At 41.3% G+C, this 25,410-nt stretch overlaps 1 pseudogene; it reads right to left on the bottom strand.

The window, feature by feature from the left end:
* Positions 1 to 8,526: 8,526 nt before the first annotated feature.
* LOC112222763 lies at positions 8,527 to 25,030 on the bottom strand (annotated as a pseudogene).
* Positions 25,031 to 25,410: the final 380 nt, after the last annotated feature.

A 25,410-nucleotide genomic window follows, 5' to 3' on the forward strand; every position in this document is an offset into this window, starting at 1 on the left:
TATGTAGAGTTCTTACAAAACTTTTGAAATGTAATGGAGAGTGATAATGTTACATCTAGTTTGACAGATATATATTTTGTATTACCTCATACCAAAGTCCACTGATTTCATCAGTCTAGAATATGCTGTACATTATGTAGTATTTCAACATATCAGCATGATCATCAATTGCTAGTTGTATGGACTGTGCCTAATGTCTGTGGATGGAATCTAAAACTTCAGCCAATGAAATATGATTTAAATTAAGCATTCTGTCAAGGCCTCTTAAGGGCCATAGTGGGAACACTATATTTTACAGCACATAAATGACCAGCCATTTACTAAGAAATAACATGGCAATGACACAGTAATTATGTTAAAGTAGTGGACACACATCCAGTGACCTTTAGGTGAGGGTCACGTCAAGAAAATCTGTTACATTTTACATTACAGTGTAAGTACAGTATAATAATGAGTAATTACAATACTGTTGCACTGTACTTACAGGAATAATTCCACTGTAATAAGGCCACTGTAATATAAGTGTTACCAAAACATCTAGCTCAAAGAAAATAATGAAATCTGTAGTGCTCACCATTCTCCACGCTTTGTAGCTGAGCAGCATTCTTCAAGAATTTCCTCTGAACGCCTCTCAACTTCGTTCATCACAATGTTTTTCTTGTATTTTTATTATTTGAATGTTGTGTAATAATTGCCTTTTTTTAAAAACATATTTTGTGTGTTTCACCTTTATTTAACCAGGTAGTTGAGAACAAGTTCTCATTTACAACTGCGACCTGGCCAAGATAAAGGAAAGCAGTGCGACAAAAACAACAACACAGAGTTACACATGGGATAAACAAACGTACAGTCAATAACACAATAGATAAATCTGTATATAGTGTGTGCAAATGAAGTAAGGAGGTAAGGCAATAAATAGGCCATAATGGCAAAGTAATTACAATTTAGCCATTTTCACTGGAGTGATAGATGTGCAGATGAGGATGTGCAAGTAGAAATAGTGGTGTGCAAAAGAGTAGAAAACAAAAAAATATATAGGGATGAGGTAGGTAGTTGGTTGGATGGGCTATTTACAGATGGGCTGTGTACAGCTGCAGCAATCGGTAAGCTGCTCTGACAGCTGATGCTTAATGAGGGAGATATACGTCTCCAACTTCAGTGATTTTTGCAATTCGTTCCAGTCATTGGCATCAGAGAACTGGAAGGAAAGGTGGCCAGGGGGTGTTGGCTTTGGGGATGACCAGTGAAATATACCTGCTGGAGAGCGTGCTACGGGTGGGTGTTGCTATGGTTACCAGTTAGCTGAGATAAGGCGGAGCTTTACCTAGCAAAGACTTATAGATGACCTGGAGCCAGTGGGTTTGGCGACGAATATGTAGCGAGGACCAACCAACGAGAGCATACAGGTCGCAGTGGTGGGTAGTATATGAGGCTTTGGTGAAAAACGGATGGCACTGTGATAGACTGCATCCAGTTTGCTGAGTAGAGTGTTGGAGGCTATTTTGTAAATTACATCGCTGAAGTCAAGGATCGGTAGGACAGTCAGTTTTACGAGGGTATGTTTGGCAGCATGAGTGAAGGAGGCTTTGTTGCGAAATAGGATGCCGATTCTAGATTTAATATTGGATTGGAGATACTTAATATGAGTCTAGAAGGAGTTTACAGTCTAGCCAGACATCTAGATATTTATAGTTGTCCACATATTCTAAGTCAGAGCTGTCCAGAGTAGTGATGCTAGTCAGGCGGGCGGGTGCAGGCAGCAATCGGTTGAAGAGCATGTATTTAGTTTTACTAGCATTTAATAGTTGGAGGCCGCGGAAGAAGTGTTGTATGGCATTGAAGCTCGTTTGGAGGTTTGTGAACCAGGCGAGGCAGTCATTAGAGATACCAAGGCTGTTGAGTCTGCCGATAAGACTACGATGATTGGACCTACTCTATGGCACAGCGCTCTGAAAAAAACAAAACTGAGAAAGGTGTTTATAAATGTTAATAAATTATCTCCATTTCACGATTATGGCCAAAGGTTAGAGATCACAAAACTGTGTCAACACACAAAAAGTTATCTATAATTGTGATATAAAGGTGATGTTAGTTACTTAGAAACAGACCCATTTAGGCTCCTTCACTGTTATCCCCCTACAACCCCTATCCCCTAATAGACAAACAATCACCTTATTGTTATACTGGTTTTCTTGTACTAACAGGTGTCTTTTTCTACTAGCACTGACTTTGTAATGACTGGTTTTGACAAATACTGTCATAGCTAGCAACCTTTAGTTGAATGAGCTGACTGTAAGTGGCTCTGGAGAAGAGCGTCTGCTAAATTATCAAAATGTACAAATTTAAGATATTGTTAAATTCAATTATATTGAATTTGGCCATCAATGGCCCTTCAATAATTTGGTGCGTGACACCTCTTGGTACCATAATAATCATCTTATTATTATTATTATTACAAAAGTACAATCAATGTATGCATATTCAATCAATATGACTTTACCACAACCATATCCATGTCACAGTTGCAGTGCGTTAGTACCACCATCTGTTCATGCAATGTTACTACAGGTGGTTCTGAGTTCCTTGGTGAGTGAGTGGTGATTGTTTTTGTCCCCTTGAAAGTAAGTCATTTACCTACAAGTAGTTGTACTGTAGATGGCAATAGCGCACTAGTTTCAAGCACGTGTCATGCAGCCAGTCCCATTTGAATGATGGCAGAATGTAAGACTGTAGTGGTCTACGGGTATGGGTGGACTGTGACCAGAAATGGTTATTTTACTGCTGCTCTTCAATTACTTGTTACTTTTATTTCTTATTCTTATTTGTATTTGTATTATTATTTTTTTACTGCATTGTTGGTTAGGGGCTCGTAAGTAAGCATTTCACCTGTTGTATTCGGCGCATGTGACTAATAAAATTAGATTTGATTTGATTTCTTTGCCACATTCTTTGCAATTTTACTTTAGTGCCTTATTGCAAACCGGATGCATGTTTTGGAATATTTTTACAGACTTCATACTTTTCACTGTGTAATTTGATTAATATTGTGGAGTAACTACAATGTTGTTGTCACATCTTCTCCTGCTCCCCCCTCTGGCGTACGACGTTGCCGGAATACTAACCACCGGTCCTGAGAGTTATCATTACGAACACCTGGCACTCGTCATTGCGCACACCTGTTAATCCTTATGATTCACACCTGGTATTCATTAACTTTGTAAGGCGTCTAGGTATAGCAGGTAAGGCAGAGTCAGGCACAGGACACAGAGATTAGTAATTCACGTAACTTTACTCAAAACAACAAATATTCCAAGAAGGAAAATAATCAAGCTCACAAATACAGACCAACGAACAAACACACACAAAACCATGGGAGAATCAGAGGGTTAAATAAGGAACATATAATTTTGGGAATGGAAACCAGGTGTATACAATGAAGACAAGACAAATGGAAAATGAAAAGTTGATCGGTGGCGGCTAGAAAACCGGTGACGTCGACCGCCGAACGCCACCTGAACAAGGAGAGGGAACAGCTTTGGCGGAAGTCGTGACAACCTTCATCATTTCCTACCTTTTATATGTCAGTCTTTTATGGTCACTCACCAGTTGGTATCATTCGTATGTACCGGCGTGTAGCCTTATGGAATTGTTTCGTTCCTTGTTTTGATGTTTTATTAAACGTTTCACCTGCACCTGCTTCCCGACTCACAGCTCCATTATTACAGAGTACCAACTCAAACTATGGAAGCAGCAGGAAAATCAGATATCGGTCGACGAGCAAGGGTACCTTCTATATCAACACAATGACCAGCTGGCTCAACTGGGGAAGGCCATGGAAGAGGTTCTCCACAGTCTGCAGCATCTCGAACACCCCTGAGAGATGTTGCAGCCCAGCAGCGGAGGATACTCTAGAGCCAGTCTGCACTGCGAGCCAGCGCAACGGCCCATTCAGCAATCCGCTCAGGTCAGCGATGCCCGTCTATCCCTCCCGGAGAAATACGACGGTACACCATCCAAAGGCAGTGGCTTCCTCCTTCACACCAGATGGGAGCCCCCACCCCTGAGAGGTCTAAGGTTGCCACGGTTATTTCTCTGCTGACCGGGCGGGCATTGAAATGGGCTACGGCCATCTGGGAGAGAGGAGAGGAGGAGCTAGATTCTTATGAGGGGTTCACGGCTCTGTTTAAATGCATTTTTGATCATCCCATGGAGGCTTAGAGAGGGAGGTGAGCATATGCTTCAGCTACAGCAAGGGGATCAGACGGCTGCTGAGTATTTGCTCACCTTCCGGAGAGTAGCAGCTTCCAGTGGATGGAGTGAGCCGGTGCTTCGCACACTATTTAGAAGAGGTCTGCGTGAGGGGTCCAGAAGGAAGTGGCCTGTCGTGACAGCAACCTCACCCTGGACGCACTCATTGTGATAGCCATCCATCTGGATAACCTTCTCCGGGAGCGTCGGAATTCTCATTACTTCTCTCCCTCTTTTATGGATCAGACCCTTGCCTCCTCCCTCAACATTACCATCTACCTGCTCTCCTCTCCTTTTCCAGTTCAGGGCCTCGACTGTCGGCCATTAGGATCTGGAACCATCACATACATCACTCAACCACTCACCCTCACTGTGGAGTCCAATCACCAGGAGAACATCCCCTTCTTCATCACCAGTGCACCAGTTCACTACATCATCCTTGGCCTCCCTTGGCTCCAACGCCATGACCCTACCATCTCATGGTTGAATATGATAATCACAGACTTGTCACCTGAATGCCGGAAGACCTGCTTCCCTGTCCCCTGTGGCGCCACTTTGGTTGAGAGTCCTGTGGTTGCCCTTCAGCCCAAAATCCCGTTTGAATACCAGGACATAAGGAAGATATTCTCCAAAACCTGCACTACCTGTCTCCCTCCTCATTGCTCCTGGGACTGTGCCATTGACGTGTTTTCCCATGCTACACCTCCGCGCAGACGCATCTAGCTGTGACCCAGGCCTTGGAGGATTACATTCAAGAGGCCCTCCAATAGGGCTTCATCCTCACATCCACGTCTCCTAAATTGGCTGGTTTCTTCTTCGTGGCCAAGAAGGAGGGAGGATTATGCCCATCTATTGATTACGGGGACTCAATGACATCACCACAAAGTATCGGTACTCTTGTTGCTGCCGTCAGCCACCGAGCAGCTCTGTTGGGCCCAGTTCTTCAACAAACTGGTCCTGCGGAGTGCCAACAATCTCATCCGCATCCGGGTGGGGATGAATGGAAGACATTGTTCAGCACGATGTCAATGCTCCGTCAGTGTTCCAGGAATTCATCAACAAGGTGTTCAGGGACATGATTGTATACATCGATGACATCCTGTTCTTCTCGACCAACCTGGAAGATCACATCACCCACGTTCGAGCAGTCCTGGAATGCCTCTTAGCCAATCACCTGTTCGCCAAGGCGGTCTCCTTCTTGGGTTATCAAATCAGCCCACAGGGATCGAAGATGAAGGACAAGAAGGTAGATGCGGTAAAGTCATGACCAGTCCCAACCACAAATCAAGGGGATACAACTGTTTTTGGAGTTTGCCAACTTCTACCGCCGCTTCATCAGGAACGTCCGCGCCGTCGCCGCCCCTCTCAGCTCAAGGGTTGGCCTCATAGGTTGGTTTGGTCTCCAGTAGCTGACGAGGCCTTACGTCTCCTCAAGGGGCGTTTCACCTCTGTCCCCTTGCTAAAACACCCAGATCTAACTCTACCTTTTGCGGTTGAGGTAGACGCATCTGAGGTGGGCATGGGGGAAGTTTTGTCACAAAGACAGGGTAACCCATTGAGATTGTATCTTTGTGCTTTTTTTCTCCAAGAAACTGTCCTCCACAGAGAGGAATTACGATGTCGGCGATCGGAAGCTCCTGGCGGTGAAGTTGGCATTAGAGAAATTTAGACACTGGCTGGAGGGCGCCAAGGAACCATTCGTCATACTCACCAACCATCGGAACCAAGAGTACATATGGACAGCAAGGAGACTGAATCCACGCCAATCCAGGTGTGCACTTTTCTTCACCAGGTTCGACTTCTCACTAACCCATCGCCCAGGTTCTAAGAACATCAAGGCCGATGCCTTGTCCCGTATCTACAATTCGGCAGAGGTTCCTGTCCAGAGGGTACCCATAATCCCATCCTCCCGAGTCGTAGGTCCAGTGGTTTGGGAAGTAGATGTGGACATCCGCCATGGTCGAGAGAGGGAGCCCGCACCCGGAATTGTCCTCCCGAGCGCATCTACAGTGGTTCCTCCTCTAAAAGTTGTGAGCTTACACCGCGGGACTTAGAGGGACCCAAAAATATATAAGCATGGAGAAACAAACATTTTCCATGATATTCTTAAGATATGTGTTGACTGAATATAAGCAAGTGATGTCTGCTAAATAATCAAGTTATGTTTCTCCAGAAATACATTTTTCTAAATATCAAACTGGCTTTATTTACAAATTAGTGAGAATGTCTCACCCTATGTTCAAGAACTGCCTTTTTCTCGCTCACTCTAGGTTAAATGAAAACGAAATCTCCAAAATATTGTTACTTTTAAACAAATCGATTATTATTAATTAATTTAGAATTATATACTGTAAAAGCCCCATAGATATTCTCAGATATTCTCACAGATCCTAATGGAAAATGACCCTTAGATATTCATCCTCCAATCCTCTAAATGTAATTATTGGGGGAGAGTCACGTCATTGAAAACAATATTTTTTCGATATACTGTAGGCCTACCATAGTCTCACTAGTGTTGAGTAATGTGCTATTGAAAATGGTGTAGGTCTTATTTATTTAAAGAGCATATTGAAGTTAGAAGCACAAGCCTACAGCTATTTTAACACCGTTTCGCGTTGCTCTGAGGCAGGCATCGGGACCGGTCTTGATAAATCAATGAGATTTTTATTTTCACTTAATCTCCATTTGGGTATGGTTAGACAAGAATTAGAAAATTAGGGTGCAGAAATGTTATGCTCTTAGTGTAACCTTTATTTAGCTAGGCAATGTTGTTGATCCATCCTCAGTTGTCTCCTATCTATGGAATTAAAAGTGAAGTCAGACACCATTTCAGTTATGAGATAGTGTGTCGCTGTTGTAGGCTTAGATGTATTGCATATTCACTACAAGTCATATTTTACCTGATGTAACTTGTGTATAATTTTTTTTACTGCAGAACCCATAAGTTCTCAGGTGGAGGTAATGTAAAATATCTTCAACCAGAAATAAGGCTTGTTATACCCAGGGACTAAGCTCTCAGCTCTCTTCCCTTCGGGCCTGAAATGTCAAATACAGAAAGGGTCCAAGTGTCATATTTTATCATTTGACATATGAATGCAGAAGGAAATAAGACAAAATACAACTTGTCACTCATCACAGTCACAATGAAAGATCTCATCGTACAGCATGTTGTATGACCTGATAACTGGCACACTTTTAATAGGCATTCTGTCTTACCTTAAATACAACGATAAACTTGTCTAGTATTACAGCTATTACAACTTGCTGAAGCACTCCAGATGATAGCCTGACATGTGGAGTGACACAACCAAATACTAGTGGAATACGTCATGTGCAGCTGGGGAATTGTGTAAAATGATAACGAGAACAACAATAAAATATCAAAACCTTGAAACTCTATTATCACCCTAACCTGCTACACTGAGGGTTGTAATGGTATCTATGAATGAAGAAACACAAACTGTCATCAGGGATAGTAGAGCTGGAGCTGCCACCTTTGATCAGCAATCAGAGACATTTGTACACTGTAATACAGCCCATAATAAGTCATTAAAGGATGAATATAGATATTGTACAAACAACTGTCTAAAGCTACGAGTATTAATTTTTCAAATCAGGCTAAATTTGCCACAGACACAAATGCAGGTGGGGTGTGCTCTGTGTTGGTTTAGCCTGAACTGGCAGTTAATGATAACTGCTGTTACCTACTGGTCTTATCTGTAACTCATAGAAGGGCATTGTTCCTGTGTTAGTCTTCAGCTCGGCTATAGAAAACTGTCTGTACCCTGTGGGGGAAACGTATTTACAGTCAGTGGAATGACATGTCTGTTCAATTACCTCAGAGTAGGAGCGCTTATCTAGGTTCAGTTTAGCCTTTTCTATGATCCTAGATCAGCACTTCTACTCCAGGACGCTTTATGAATACGGGCGCAGGTCTCAGATGAATGTTAGGTCTGAATATCAGAAGAGATTTCTGCAGCAAATTACACTTTTTATTTAAAGTACTTCAAAGAATAAGGGTGGAAACATGACTTATAAATCATGGCACAATGTTTGATGAGTTTATTGATATAGGCATCAAATCCTATCACAGTATTTTACAGTGTTTCTACTATATATGCATTGTCGTGTCTTTACTATCATTAAATTAAGACTTTTAGTTTTTATCAAAGATTCTCTGTAATTAGTTTTACGCGATCAAACTGACCGGCATCGCGGCAGCATCTACACAATCCCTTCTCGTTAATCATCGATATATTTTCACAAATGTCATACTTCACAAAGTCTTAAGTAATTACACAGTAGTAGACACAAAACTACTGTATATCGGAATATTAAACCCACCCAAACATAAGATAAAATGTATCTTAAAAAAAAATAGTTTGTTCACTTGTATATACAGACTCAGTTAACCAAACAGGGACTAATAGCATAAATGTCATGTTTTTGTTTCCACCATGTTGTGTGACAGGTGTTTGATTCATCCATTACTCTGCCATGACCACAGTCTGCCATGACCCGGTTACTCTGCCATGACCTGGTTAATTCTTCCGGACCTTACGCAATATCTCACTTCAGATGCTTTCTCTGCGTTCTGACATGAGACAGCAAGATTGACCTGTAATTCTATTAATTCTAGGTAGGGTTTTCTGGGCCAAACAGAATGACCACACCTCTTTTTTCACACCAAGACTTCCCAGAACCAGTGCTTCTACATCTCATCAGCGCTACATACAGGAAACAGTGTGTGTTTTGGAAACACCCACATCTCCCTCCAAAGAAAAAGGCATGGGGTGGATTATGTTCTGTACTATACTTTTCTAAGCCTCTCAGACCAAGCGAAGGGTCACATAAGTCTCTGTTACACAACAGGAAGTATTTGTATTGTTTATGTCAGGACCTTGAGTGACTGGCTGGACCTGCTTATCTCTAGTCCTATAGGGATGGTAGCTGAGAGAGGGGGCCAGTGTCTCTACAGGGGGCCACTGTCTCTGTCTAGGAGGTTGTGGCCCCAGGCTGGTATCTCCGTGTCCCCCAGGGGTCTGTCCTGCTCTGACTGCTTGGCCAGGAGGGGATGCTTCTGGGCATTGGTTATGGGGAGATCCTCTGACGGCTTGGTGAGGATGGACAGTCTCTGAGGAATAAGAGACAGAGTAGCATTTCAAAGAGAGGCCACCAAAGGAATGAGACATAAAATAACTGGTGATGTTTGCAGAACGTTGATTGTTTTTCCTCTTTCTTAGTTGGTAGAAGAAACAACATCATCAGTGTGTATTGGGGAGTAAATGGGGTTTGGGTAATGGATCTGATCATTGTAGAAAGAGAGACATAACTAGCGATAACAACACAAATGGTACCTGCCAACATTTAAAAGATCTGAAGTTTGGAATTGATAGTGAGAAATTAACCATGGCCTCTCATGACCATTTCTGGAGAATGTACTCAAAGACTTAGCCTCTATCGCCAACCTACGTAACTAGCTATAGCTAGGCTACCTATGATATATTGCTTGATTTTTGGTTGCTTTTGGACCACTTTGAGATGCTTTTCTGTTTTGAAACTCCAGTGCTTGACTTGGGCTGAGACAGTTGCCGGTACTCATGTTTGGTGCCGGTACTGTTTACATTTAGGTGCATGAGCTCCACAATACTTTTGAGTTAATATTCTATAAGAGGAACAGGAGCTCAAACTGTTAAACATTTTAGGTGCCGGTACTTAGCTCCGGAGAGCTCCTGCCCAAGTCAAGCAATGTGAAACGGAAACATAATAAATGATGTCCCTATTTACCTGTTGCAGTGTACCAGGAGTGACGCTCACGATGTAAACCATCCATAGAGGAACCATGAGGGTGGAGGAGAGAGTGAACCACCAGCCAACGGCGGAACCCCACCAAGGATACTGAAAAGTGTTGTTGAACTTCAGCGGAGTAAACTTTATCAAGGAGAAAAGAAATGTAGCCTAGAACAAAAGATATGGATGGAGGTTGTAAAATAAACATTAAAGAACACAATGTATTTTCTGATAGCATTGTACTAATTATAACATATTAGGGTAACAGTGAGGGTTGAGTGAAGACAGAGATGAACAAGATAAGGTTTAGAACAAGGTTATAGTTTCTCCAGTACGTTTAGGTCAGGCTTCTGGTGAAGCATTTATAATGGTCTAATAAAAAGCATGAGCTGGTGCACACCCAATATGTTCCCCCTGTTCATGATGCGTATCAGGCATTATAGTTGAAACAAAAGATTACATGTAACAAACATTTTATGAAATTGGAAACAATTAAATACACATTACTAGTCAAAAGTTTGGACACACTTAATCATTCAAGGTTTTTAATTTATTTTTTACTATTGTCTACATTGTAGAATAAAAGTGAAAACATCAAAACCATGAAATAACATATATACGGAATCATGTAGTAACCAAAAAAGTGTTAAACAAATCTAAATATATTTTATATTTGAGGTTCTTTAAATTATTCACCCTTTGCCTTGATGACAGCTTTGCACACTCTTGGCATTCTCTCAACCAGCTTTATGAGCTAGTCACCTGGAATGCATTTTAATTAACAGGTGCGCCTTGTTAAAAGTTAATATGTGGAATTAATGCATTTGAGCCAATCAGTTGTGTTGTGACAAGGTAGGGGTGGTATACAGAAGATAGCCCTATTTGGTAAAAGACCAAGTCCATAAGATTGCAAGAACAGCTCAAATAAGCAAAGAGAAATGACAGTCCATCATTACTTCTAGTCATGAAGGTAAGACAATGAGGAACATTTCAAGACCTTTGAAAGTTTTTTTGAGTGTAGTTGCAAAAACATCAAGGGCAATGATGAAACTGGCTCTCATGAGGACCGCCACAGGAAAGGAAGACCCAGAGTTACCTCTGCGGCACGTGACAAGTTCATTAGAGTTAACTGCACCTCAGATTGCATCCCCCAAAAAATGCAAATTCAATTCAATTAGAGTTCAATTAACTTAAGGTATAGGGGGTATAGGGGGTATAGGGGTATGCTGTATAGGTACAGCATTTTGGATAAATAGTGTGCCCAATTTCAACTTCCTGCTACTCATGCCAGGAATATAAGATATGCATACTATTAGTAGATTTTGATAGAAAATACTCTGAAGTTTCTAAAATTGTTTGAATCATGTCTGTGAGTATAACAGAACTTATGTAGCATGCAAAACCCCGAGGACTAACCGTTCAGAATGTGTTTTTTTTGGTCTCTGTCTGTTCACTGAGGTCTCATTGGCAAATTATATTTCTTAGGAACCTGTTTTCAGTTCCTACCGCTTCCACTGGATGTCACCAGTCTTTGGAATTTGGTTGAGGTTATTCATTTGTGCAATGAACAAGTAGGCCATCTAGGAACTGGGGAACACTGTTGAGAGTGCGCAAGACGTGAAAAGTAGCGTTGGTTTGTTGTCTTCCTGTATTGAACACAGACCCGTCTACAATTATTAACGTTTAAAAATACCTAAAGTTGCATTACAAAAGTAGTTTGAAATATTTTGGCAAAGTTTATAGGCAAATTTTGAAATATTTTGTTGTGACGTTGCGTTTTTTGGAAGCTGTTGTTTTCTGGATTAAACACGTCAAATAAATGGACATTTGGATATAAATGGACGGAATTAATCGAACAAAAGGACCAATTGTGATGTTTATGGGACATATTGGAGTGCCAACAAAAGAAGCTCGTCAAAGGTAAGGCATGTTTTATATTTTATTGCTGCGTTTTGTGTAGCGCCTGCAGGGTTGAAATATGCTACTCTCTATGTTTACTGTTGTGCTGTCATCAGATAATAGCTTCTTATGCTTTCGCCGAAAAGCCTTTTAAAAATCTGACATGTTGGCTGAATTCAAGAGTGTAGCTTTAATTGCTTTACATGTGTGATTTAATGAAAGTTAGATTTTTATATAATTTATTTGAATTTGCCGCACTGCATTTTCCCTGTTTTTTTTTGCCAAAGTGGGACGCAACCGTCCCTTATACCATAAGAAGTTAACTGATACATCTCAACATCCATTGTTCAGAGGAGACTGCGTGAATCAGGCCTTCATGGTCAAATTGCTGCAAAGGAACCACTACTAAAGGACATCAATAAGAAGAAGAGTCTTTATTGGGCCAAGAAACATGAGCAATTGACATTAGACCAGTGGAAATCTATCTTTTGGTCTGATGAGTTCAAATTTGAGATTTTTGGTTCCAACTTCCATGTCTTTGTGAGATGCAGAGTAGGGGAATGGATGATCTCAGCATGTGTGATTCCCATCGTGAAGCATGGAGGAGGAGGTGTGATGGTGGGAGGTGGAGCATTCCTCATGAAGCTGGTTGAGAGAAAGCCTAGAGTTTGCAAAGCTGTCATCAAGGCAAAGGGTGGCTACTTTGAAGAATCTAATGTCAAAAATATATTTGATTAGTTAACACTTTTTTGGTTTACTACATGATTCCATATGTGTTATTTCATAGTTGTGATGTCTTCACTATTATTCTACAATGTAGAAAATAGAACAAAGAAAGAAAAACCCTTGAATGAGTATATGTGTTCCAACTTTTGAGTGCAACTGAATATGTGAAATTAAATTAAACAGTAATGTATGTTAATGTTAATCCTATGCTTGTGCTAATGGTAACACAAGCCTAATATATTAAATATGTAGTAAACTATTGTCTCCTAATAGTTTCACTCCTAATCAACCTAGTAATTATGACACACCCTCACCATTGTCATTAGTTGCACTAATTGCACTGTTTTGTCTACATAACCTGGTTCAGGCATTCATGACATTACCCTGAAGAAGGAACAATGATGTCGAAACGTTGGTGGTTTACCCAATAAATTACAGTGAGATTATACATAGAGTGTGCGACTCTCTTTGTTTTTATAGAAGCATTTATAATGAACATAAAGTTAGGATTTTCTACTTTACATAGGTTACACATAGGAATCGTTTTATATTTCTCTGTATTGTCATCTTAACTTTTGGCTTTCTGTAAATCACTTGTATTACTGTGACATCGTCATGTTTACTATAACTATAATTGGAAAAATAACAAATTAGCTGTTGACAGTGGGGTGTAACTTACAGTGCAGATGACTGGAGTGACATACTTCAAACAGTACTTAATGATGGGTAATGGTCGATAACCGATCATGTCCTCTATATTATCGTACAGACGGTCTGCACCTGTGGAGTAAACATATCAACAGGGACTCAAACAGCAGTCAATAAAAGGGTTTAAAAGTTGGTCTGTCAAATACACAGTTGGTCTGTCAAATACCCAGGTAAACATTCTCAAACCACCAAGTAACAGACAGGTTCAAACAATTACAGATTAGGAAACCTGGACAACAGCTCTAACTAGGGTTCCCCCCAAACCCGGTCCTGTGCCCCCCACAGCTGATTCAAATAACTAACTCATCATCAAGCTTTTATTATTTGATTCAGTTGTGTAGTGCTATGGCAAAGAACTAAATATGCACCCAGGGGTGGGCCCCAGGACCGAGTTTAGGAAACACTGGTCTAAGGTACCTGTATTTCTTTGTTTAGAAAATAAGAGCTTACGTTATGGCCATTCTTCTGAAAAACTGGTGAAAATGAAATCTAATATAAAAAGAGGACCAGTGTCAAGTGTACTCTCTCTCCGGCTCTCTAGGTCACCAAGGCCGCTCATCATTATGCACACCTGTCACTTCCGTTACGCACACCAGCACCTCATCAGACTCACATCCATTTCATCACCTTCCTGATAAACCATCCCTATATCTGTCACTCCCTTTGGTTCCTTCCCCAGGTGTTATTGTTTCTGTTCCGGTGTTCATGTCTGTACGCTACCTATCTTTTTTGTTATGTTCGATGTTAATCGAGTTATTAAATACACTCCCCGAACTTGCTTCCCGACTCCCAGCGTACATGTTACAACCAGAACCTGTGATGTGAATCCTCAAGGACTTGGGACTATAAGGTTCTACGTGCAAAATTAATAGTTTTGAGATAATGAAAATGTTTCAAGTCACAGATCTCAGAACTGTTTTGTGATGTCCTCCTGTTTTCTTGTATATCACCTTATGTACAATTATATTGACAACATATCATTGTGATTGGATTGCATATAGAACCTTATAGCACCAAGTGTTTGTGTAGATAGAACTTCCGATTTTTCATTTTATTTCATTGTAAATTAACTTTTTCAAAAATACTACTTATCTCACACGCAAAGGACCACCTAAAGAGCAACGCTATGTGAATAACTCATTTTTGAACAACATGTCAGAACCTTATAATCCCAAGGTAACGAGGTGTCGTTTCACATCAATGTCCAAAGTGGCAATGTCTGCTAGAGGAACAACTTGGAAAACGCCATGAACACCTTGAACAGAAACATCCCGAGGGAAGCTGACCTGCAATTAGGGTTTCTGTGATTGATTATCTGGGATTGATGGAATGGGGCCATGCAGGCAATTTTACAGCTACTTGTTTTCAGGGATCCTTGGGATGTTCCGACTCAATTGAAGTTGACATTTAAAATGGTTAAGGTAAGGGTAAGGGAGGGGTTAGGGTTTAAGGTAGGGACGTCCCAAGGATCCCTGATAGCACTGACCATATTTTACTCTTATCTTTTCATAACACCTACAATGATAGTGGTAACACTTAATAATAACTTATATGAAAATGCCTTCATGAACATTTGTAATATAATACAAGGTTTAGATAGCTGGCTAGACTAACTTACCTAACCAACTATAACATGGTAGCTGACATGGGCTAATTGGGTGACTGTCAGTGACCGACATAACAAGAGGAAAACTGCGGATGCACTACCACATTTCAAAATGTCACATAGTAGAATACACAATCTTAACTAACAGTAAGTTGAGACCCCGACTGACATTGAACAAAAGTGGTTGAGGGCCATAAATGGGAACTTATACTTAGCCCGGCCTACTCCCAGTGCCGTTTCTATCTCACCATAAACCCAGCTGATACACACTGACTGTAGTATAGCGAAGAGAAGCAGAGTCATCCCACTGCAGGCATAGTAATCAAACAGCTGGAAGATATACAGGCCTCCCTGCAAATAGAGGAGGGGTAGAAAGAAAGTATAAGGTACAGTCTTACTGAGCACAACAATAAGACTATAATCTACCTCCAGAGTCTACAAAACACTCAGACAATGATCGTAGGTGTGTCCAGCAGCCCAATCGCTTACGGAATAAATCAACCAACAATTCTGCGGAACGAGGAGGTTTGTTGAAATACAGGGATATGTTGAAACAGATCACTTGGGAGGTGCATTATTGATCATATCTCGTTACTGTCAAGATTGATCTAATAATGATGGCATTTAAATTCTATATTTTATATCCTATATCCTTATAGAATGATGACTTCAAATGACCTCTCACCTCTGTGACCATGACCAGGCCGATGAAGAAGCTACCCACACTGATGATGAGGAGGAGGACTTTACGCCGATGGCCAACCAGGAAGAAAGAGGGATACATGTCTGAGATGGCTGTCATCAATGCCTCCAGACCTACAAACTGAAGGAGAGATGATGGGGTTCAGTGGAAACTCTTCTTTGAAATACTAGCTACTCATTCACAGTTTCACATCCATTAGTTTAGTGATGATTATAGCATCTATTGTAGGTTATGTAAATATCCTTCGCAAAGAAAATATTTTGTAGGCCTTCAGAACCACTCTAACACACCTCACTGTCTAAACCCAGTAGGATTATCATGATGAAGAAGAAGATGGCCCAAAGCTGGGGTAATGGCATCATGGCCACGGCACGAGGGTAGGCGATGAATGCCAGGCCAGGACCTGTATGCAGCAATACAGGTAAACTCATTACTGAACTCTCAGGAGCAGAGGGAATAGTTAGATCCCTGAAATGCTAAGACACCTGCCTTGTAACAAACCAGAATTTACAAGAGTATTTTAATTTGTTTGTTTGTGCATTAATTTGTTTATTCATGAATTCATTCATTCATATCTCACTGCTGCAACACTTACCTGATTCGGCCACTGTTGAGATGTCTGTCCCTTGTTCATAAGCCATGAAGCCCAGAACAGAGAAGATCGCAAAACCGGCCACAAAGCTGGTTCCACTGTTCAAAAGGCACAGGTACACACAGTCCCTATAAAGAGATTCACTTCCCTGTTAGTCACAACACAAAGGCATCCAAATGACCTACAATATGGAGGTCACCAAACTTTCCAGGTACTCTACCATTTCTGCAACCCAACCTCCAAAGAATTATGTGCACAGGGGACGTTTTTGCAGGCAAGAGAAAATGTTCTGCCAGCACATTTTATCTAGTGTCGTGACGTTGTATTGATTAATGTGATGACTGCTGTTCATTGAATAATTAACTGTTTATAATTACGTGATTAAATGAATCAGGTAATTATTAACACAGCAACCTGGGCACAATGGGAAAGTTTGGTTTTATTTAGGTTCCATTTCCCAAATTAACTCAAAGAATGTCAGTATATTGATTTGACAAAAGTCGCTAATTCATTCATTTCCTCTACAGTCTCGTCCTGAGTATCGCATAATCTGTGAATCTGCACAAACCCGAGTCCCACTAAATAAGTCTGTACCACACCAATTGAGTTGATTACTTCTTTACTAACAAGCTAAATGATAATATAAGATACACAAGCACACAGTCTAGGCTATTGATTAGAACTTAGTACACTGAAACAGGTCCCTAGCGGGTCAACACAGTATGGTACGTGTTACACAAAATGGGGATTGAAAAAGAGAGAATGCACAAGTAAAAGGCACATTTGTGACATTTGTAAACTATGCTAAATTTAGCCCTAACCTTGCCCCGAACTGCCGCTCTTATGGTTATATGTTTAGAATATAATGATGTAATTATGTGTCGAAGGTCTCTGGTGGGGTAGCTCCTCATGGACCGAGTTCCTCCTTCTCCTCTGATATTACCGGGTGTAAGTCTCTGATTGTCTCTGATTGTCCACACAAGTGTCCTTTGTCTTAGTGGTCTGTTTTCTCTCTCTTGTTCTGAAAAGGGGTCTTCTGAGGACGACTAATTAGCGTATAAGTGGTTCTAGTGTGGGAATGAAAGCAGTGTAGACACACGATTCCTTGGAGAGAATAACCAGTTGGTCCTGCTTGAATTCACCCTCTTAGTGTTATATAAATAATCAAATATCAAGCATTACTAGCAGACCAACGCTCTGGTTAAACCGGATGTCCTCAGATAACTCTGAGCCCAGTGTCCTCAGTCAAGTTTAGAGCCTACGTGCAATAACATGATTATCCAAAGGACACATGGCTGCCACCACTCAAATATACTCCCCTGTAAACTACAAAGAACATCCTGCAACACTAACGAGCTTAGAGTGCCAAACTATCTCACTGACATTGACCCTTGCATGCACTCCTGCAAAGACAGGAAACACCTGAGCCTAAAGCAGACACTGCCAGTCCCCCTATCTCACGCTTCCTTGACACACAAACATTTCATGAGCACGCACACTCACACTCCACCCCCCTCTACTGGTCGGGTGCCAAGAGCAGAGGACTCTGCTGTGCACCAATGGGGCTCCTGCTCTGGCTAGAGCAGGCCCGCCTCCAACTCTTCAGGACCAGTCAGAAGACCAACACGACAAGACTCCACCTACATTATTCTGTGTATACATTCTGCTTCAAACTCTGGCTAAGGACCCTTTTTCAGCTGACTCCTTACTGAGTCATATGACTAGGTCCGTGCACGCTTTTCTGCCGGACAAGATATCTTTTGACTCAATAAACTGCCATTTTGTTACAACTGAAATCCACTCTGTCCAGCGTCCATGATTTGGTCTCACTCTCCAGTATTTGAACACCAACATTAGACACAGCTACTCATCTGTAGCATAGATTAAGAGCTTCCTTTGTCTTCTACGACCTCGTGCTGCATTTTGTGTTTGCGACTACTGTAACTAAGACCATGACACTGGTCACCTATTCTGCTATGTAAATTCTTAACTCACATGTTTAATATCCTCGGGTCAGAAAGGGGCGTTTCCGTCTTATGGCAAGTTCTCTGGGTGTCGCTAGTTACGAGGCAAGGTCTGGATTTTACTCAGATCCAATTTAAACAACTAACTTCCCATTTCACCTTTACAAAAACATTCTATTTCCTCTGGACATTTTCCACATAACGTACTGTATGTAAACATCAGGTACAAAACTCTTCAAGTTACAATGTTTCCTTTATAACGTTGTAATTTATCTTTTAATAACATAAGAAAAATGACACTCGTTTTCATATCCCATCTATCGTCATTACCCCCATTTTGACTGACGAAATATATTGTCCCAAAGTCCATTTATTGTATGTTACTGTTCTGAGGTAGATTCTCCATAGGCCCATCATACATTCCATTCCTCCACTCACTTGTAACAGTTGTTGTCATATTTGTTGTAGCTGCCAAGAGCAGTCAGACAGCCGATGCAGATAGCATAGGAAAAGAAGATTTGTGTTCCAGCATCCATCCAAACCTGTGAGACACACCAGAGAGAGACACAATAGTCTTCATAGTTTCACAATTCCGATATACTAGTCACATCCCAGGGTATTAGAGGTGAATTCAAATGGTACCTATTTTGACCTTGTATATATAAGTCAACAGGAAATGCATTTGCTTTGAAAATCCGAGTATTTTTTTTATTAGGTATTGATATTGTAACAAATCTGATGCTCTTAAAACCACAAACTGTTGCACCAAGGGAGTTACGTTTCTTGTGCCAGTGGTAATGGTTGCTGCCCTTGGTCATGTTGACTAGGGCTCAAACACAGACAGAGACGTTACCATTTATCCCCCACAAATCACTACAGTATGTACTGATAGTTTTTGTTACACCTGGACACAAATTACACAGTGAAGTGTGTTCCTACCTGTGGGTCAAAGAGGCGGGCTGGGTCTGGGTAGAGGTAGAACTTGATACCATCTATTGCCCCCGGCAGTGTGAGTCCACGGACCAGCAACACCACCAGCATCAGATAGGGAAGGTGGCAGTGAAGTAGACCACCTGAGGGGAGGGGGACCAGACCAGCATTACATTCCCTCAGTCTATAGCTCATCTTAACAACTCTACAGTATTCATGGTGTCATCAGGTTGAATGGCAGAGATCCCACCTTACCTTCCCAGTAGACTTCACTCCTTTCCAAACACAGAAGTAACAGAGAATCCATGACAGTAGAAGACACAGAGCCAGCTCCCAGCGAACACTGCCTAGCTTGTTTGGACTGTCTGTGAGACTCAAAACTCTCCTTCTGAAATCATATTTTCAGTTACAATCCCACCTCTTGCTTTTCACCATTCTCTCAACGCCTTCAAAAAGGAACAGAGCCATGATTTCCATCTGTAAGGACTTAATAAGGAGTTGATAAATTGGAATGATTTTGTGTACTCACTCCCAGAACTCTCTCACTGGCGATGTTGCGTTCCCTGCTACTGTCCAATTTAGATGTCCCACTACTCTTCTGTCAAACTCCATGCAGGTTGCTGGTTAGGAGGAAATTACACAATAACAAGCATGTCTCAGAACTCTCTGAATCTTTCCTGGATAAGGAGATATTTACAAAAATAAAACATTAATCAACCCACTTGTCAAAAACGTAATATCTCAGTGGATATCCCAGTGGTGTCCAACAATTTAAGATACTATCTATCATTTGGGCATGACAAAGGTATGTCAACGTCAACATGTCTGCACACTGAAGTTAACCTGGTCCCAGATCTGTTTGTGTTCTATGCAATCAAACTCCATTGCTCTCCTTGTCAATCCAAACAGGTTTGCTATGACAATGAATGACAGGCAGTTGGTATGACAGCACAAGCAGACTGGCACTCAGGCTATAACTGATATACATACCTGTGTTCCAGCTGTTTCTACAACTGGCCCAGGGGAGCTCAGAGCTGAATGAGGAGAAGAGGTAGAAGAAGGCCCAGGCTAGAATGATGATGTAATAGATGCTGGAATATAGAACTACCACCTGACTACCATAACCCAGTCCTGAGGAGGAAGATGAGGGGAGGAGATTTTATTGACAAACATGGAGATTTAAATGTAAAAAAAGGCTTCTTCTAAGAAATAGATGTGACATATGTTATATCCAATCACATTCTCAACCTAAAACCATAAAAAACATTGAACTGTGTTTCTTTTTGATGTGGATTAAACTCCTTTCAAAGTCACCAGCTCTGATTAATAAGTTATGGTGCCATTCCAACAAGACAGACATTTGTGAATGTTTGAACACAAGACAAGTGTCCTGGATGCACGTGTCATGTCACATTAAGGACTGTCACTTACTCTATCATGTAATAGCTCATGAATTAGTGTGAGCCTGTGGTATACTGTTGATGTTTAATCCAAGCTTCATCCAATAACTTGAGTGAAATGTCTTGCTACTTTAACCCCTTTTTCAAGTTAAATCAGGTTAGAAACAGACCAGTCATCCCCCCCCAAGCAATCTAAAATGTATCCTTATATTGTTTCAAACTGTTAAAGCAATGTGATTAAAATCATGGAGAATGGACTTTTACAAATACAATAGTGCAATATCATTTACAGAAGGAAAAGCCTGCATGTACTGTGCATATACTGTACCTATTATGGCTAATTGTCTGGCCCTATATGTCCCCCTCAACCAGCACATTCTTGACAAAGGCTCCAGACAGAAACCTTGAGTTTACGTGCTGAATATCAATTTAAATCATATTGACATTGCTTTGGATTGCAATACTACTTTCTCAGTTTTCCTGAGTACAAATACAACAAACAGACAAAGTTTGTCCTGCAGTGCCTCTGAATGTTATCTATTTTTACTGAAGGCTTTAGCCATTCTTCCTTCTAGCTATCAGGCTTTCATGTCTATTTCCCCAAGATGGCATCCACCGTAGGAAGTAAACGCTATCAATGGTCAGACAAACACTGACAATTGAATCCCTAATATGGATGCAATACGCACAACAAGGCCCCGTGGCCGCATTCATAAAGCATACCAGTAGGATGGCTGATCTAGAGTCAGATTAGCCTTTTAGATCATAATGACTAAGCTTATACGGAGAGAGGCTACCTGATTCTAGATCGGCAGTCTTATTCAATGACCCTTTATAAATATGAGACCTGATATTTACCTTCAAACAAGGGACAGATCTTCCTCCAGCAGGTGATGCTGCCCTGCGTGGTGTACTGGCCCAAGGAGGTCTCCAGGAGAAAGAGTGGAATGCCACAGGTGAACAGAAAGAGTACATAAGGGATGAAGAACACCCCTTACGAACAACACAAGTTAAACCACTGCTGAAATTGTTGCAACCCATATTACTAGCCTGTTCAACCTCTTTCGTATCGTCTGAGATTCCCAAAGATTAGAAAGCTGACGCGGTCACCCCCCTCTTCAAAGGGGGTGACACTCTAGATCCAAACAGCTACAGACCTATATCTGTCCTACCCTGTCTTTCAAACGTCTTCGAAAGCCAAGTTAACCAACAGATTACCGACCATTTCGAATCCCACTGTACCTTCTCCACTATGCAATCTGGTTTCAGAGCTGGTCATGGGTGCACCTCAGCCACGCTCAAGGTGGTAAACGACATCATAACCACCATCGCTAAGAGACATTACTGTGCAGCCGTATTCATCGACCTGGCCAAGGCTTTCGACTCGGTCAATCACCACATTCTTATTGGCAGATTCGACAGCCTTGGTTTTTTAAATGATTGCCTCGCCTGGTTAACCAACTACTTCTCTGATAGATTTCAGTGTGTCATATAGGAAAGGCCTATTGTCCGGACCTCGGGCAGTCTCTATGTGGGTGTCACAGGCTTCAATTCTCGGGCCGACTCTCTTCTCTGTATACATCAATGATGTTGCCCTTGCTGCTGGTGATTCTCTGATCCACCTCTACTCAGACGACACCATTCTGTATACTTCTGGCCCCTCTTTGGACACTGTGTTAACTAACCTCCAGACATGCTTCAATGCCCTACAACTCTCCTTCCGTGGCCTCCAACTGCTCTTAAATGCAAGTAAAACTAAATGCATGCTATACAATCGATCACTGCCCGCACCTGCACGCCCACCTAGCATCACTACTCTGGACTGCTCTGACTTAGAATACGTGGACAAATACAAATACCTAGGTGTCTGGATAGACTGTAAACTCTCCTTCCAGACTCACATTAAGCATCTCCAATCCAAAATTAAATCTAGAATCGGCTTCCTATATCGCAAAAAAGCATTCTTCACTCATGCTGCCAAACATACTATCGTACAACTGAACATCCTACCGATCCTCGACTTCAGCGATACACTGTGTTATTGACTGTACGTGTGTTTATTCCATGTGTAATTCTGTGTTGTTGTTTGTGTCGCACCACTTTACTTTCTCTTGGCCAGGTCGCAGTTATAAATTAGAACTTGTTCTCAACAGGCCTACCTGGATAAATAAAGGTGAAAAAAAATACATGTGTATATATATACAGTGGGGCAGAAACGTATTTAGTCAGCCACCAATTGTGCAATTCTCCCACTTAAAAAGATGAGGCCTGTAATTTTCAACATAGGTAAACTTCAACTATGACAGACAAAATGAAAAAAAGAAATCCAGAAAATCACATTGTAGGATTTTTTATGAATTTATTTGCAAATTATGGTGGAAAATAAGTATTTGGTCAATAACAAAAGTTTATCTCAATACTTTGTTATATACCCTTTGTTGGCAATGACAGAGGTCAAACGTTTTCTGTAATTCTTCACAAGGTTTTCACACACTGTTGCTGGTATTTTGGCCCATTCCTCCATGCAGATCTCCTCTAGAGCAGTGATGTTTTGGGGCTGTCGCTGGGCGATACGGACTTTCAACTCCCTCCAAAGATTTTCTATGGGGTTGAGATCTGGAGACTGGCTAGGCCACTCCAGGACCTTGAAATGCTTCTTACGAAGCCACTCATTCGTTGCCCGGGCGGTGTGTTTGGGATAATTGTCATGCTGAAAGACCCAGCCACGTTTCATCATCAATGCCCTTACTGATGGAAGCAGGTTTTCACTCAAAATCTCATGATACATGGCTCCATTCATTCTTTCCTTTACATGGATCAGTCGTCCTGGTCCCTTTGCAGAAAAACAGCCCCAAAGCATGATGTTTCCACCCTCATGCTTCACAGTAGGTATGGTGTTCTTTGGATGCAACTCAGCATTCTTTGTCTTCCAAACACGACGAGTTGAGTTTTTACCAAAAAGTTATATTTTGGTTTCATCTGACCATATGACATTCTCCCAATCTTCTTCTGGATCATCCAAATGCTCTCTAGCAAACTTCAGACGGGCCTGGACATGTACTGGCTTAAGCAGGGGGACACGTCTGGCACTGCAGGATTTGAGTCCCTGGCGGCGTAGTGTGTTACTGATGGTAGGCTTTGTTACTTTGGTCCCAGCTCTCTGCAGGTCATTCACTAGGTCTGGGATTTTTGCTCACCATTCTTGTGATCATTTTGACCCCACGGGGTGAGATCTTGCGTGGAGCCCCAGATCGAGGGAGATTATCAGTGATCTTGTATGTCTTCCATTTCCTAATAATTGCTCCCACAGTTGATTTCTTCAAATCAAGCTGCTTACCTATTGCAGATTCAGTCTTCCCAGCCTAGTGCAGGTCTAACATTTTGTTTCTGGTGTCCTTTGACAGCTCTTTGGTCTTGGCCATAGTGGAGTTTGGAGTGTGACTATTTGAGGTTGTGGACAGGTGTCTTTTATAGTGATAACACGTTCAAACAGGTGCCATTAGTACAGGTAACGAGTGGAGGACAGTGGAGCCCCTAAAAGAAGAAGTTACAGGTCTGTGACAGCCAGAAATCTTGCTTGTTTTTAGGTGACCAAATACTTATTTTCCACCATAATTTGCAAATAAATTAATTAAAAATCCTACAATGTGATTTTCTGGATTTTTTCCCCCTCATTTTGTCTGTCATAGTTGAAGTGTACCTATGATGAAAATTACAGGCCTCTCTCATCTTTTTAAGTGGGAGAACTTGCACAATTGGTGACTGACTAAATACTTTTTTTGCCCCACTGTATGTATGTATGTATATATATATATATATATATATATATATAACATTCTATTGATTGCAAGAATTTAGCAAATTAATTTAAATTGAACAATTCAAAGTTTTGAATCCGGTGTTGCTTTTTGTGTCAATTCATAAACCATGTGCCATGGAATCGGTGCATCAAAAATCTCTTCCCAACTATTTTGCAATTTATATGGCACAGCTGTCAATGTTTTGGTCCTTAAATACAACTGGTATATATTTTTATTTATCACAATTTTCTTTAACCAATTTTCGTCTTTAAAACCTCTTAGGGATATTGAGACGCTAGCGTACAACTCTGCACTCTCTCCACCACAATGAAGTTAAATGAAGTGACTAGCTCTTTTGCATTGATAATGTAAAAGACAAAGGCTCACCTTGCCATACATTTAATGTGTGTTTAAATGTATGCCCATGTAAAGATGTGATGTGAGACTCACCTCCTCCATTTTTGTAGCACAGATATGGGAACCTCCATACATTCCCCAAGCCTATGATCTGTCCGGCGACAGCCAGGAGGAACTCCAGCTTGCTTGACCACTGACCCCTGCTCTGGGTGCTTGGCACAGGGACAGGATGGACCAGACCCATCTCCTGCTGGGAAAGCATATTGAACCTCAAATTGGGATCATTATGCTTTTCCATAACACTGAGGAAGACAAAGACAAAGTTGGTTTTATGCGGTGAACACACGTTAATCTAACATAGTCTGTGTGTTATGAAGACAGTATAAGGACACACAGCTAACAGCTACATACTGTATGACCTGCTACATGAGAACAGCTACATATGGCCAGCAACATATGAACAGCTCCATATGACCAGCTCCATATGACCAGCACCATATGACCAGCTACATTTGACCAGCTACATTTGACCAGTTACATATGAACAGCTACTTATGACCAGCTACAGTACATATGACCAGCTACATATAAACAGTTACATATGACCAGCTACATATAAACAGTTACATATAACAAGCTACATATGACCTGCTACACATGACCAGCTACATATGAACATCAAGACTA

Source organism: Oncorhynchus tshawytscha, linkage group LG02 (genome assembly GCF_018296145.1).
Source record: "Oncorhynchus tshawytscha isolate Ot180627B linkage group LG02, Otsh_v2.0, whole genome shotgun sequence".
Lineage (NCBI taxonomy): Eukaryota > Metazoa > Chordata > Actinopteri > Salmoniformes > Salmonidae > Oncorhynchus > Oncorhynchus tshawytscha.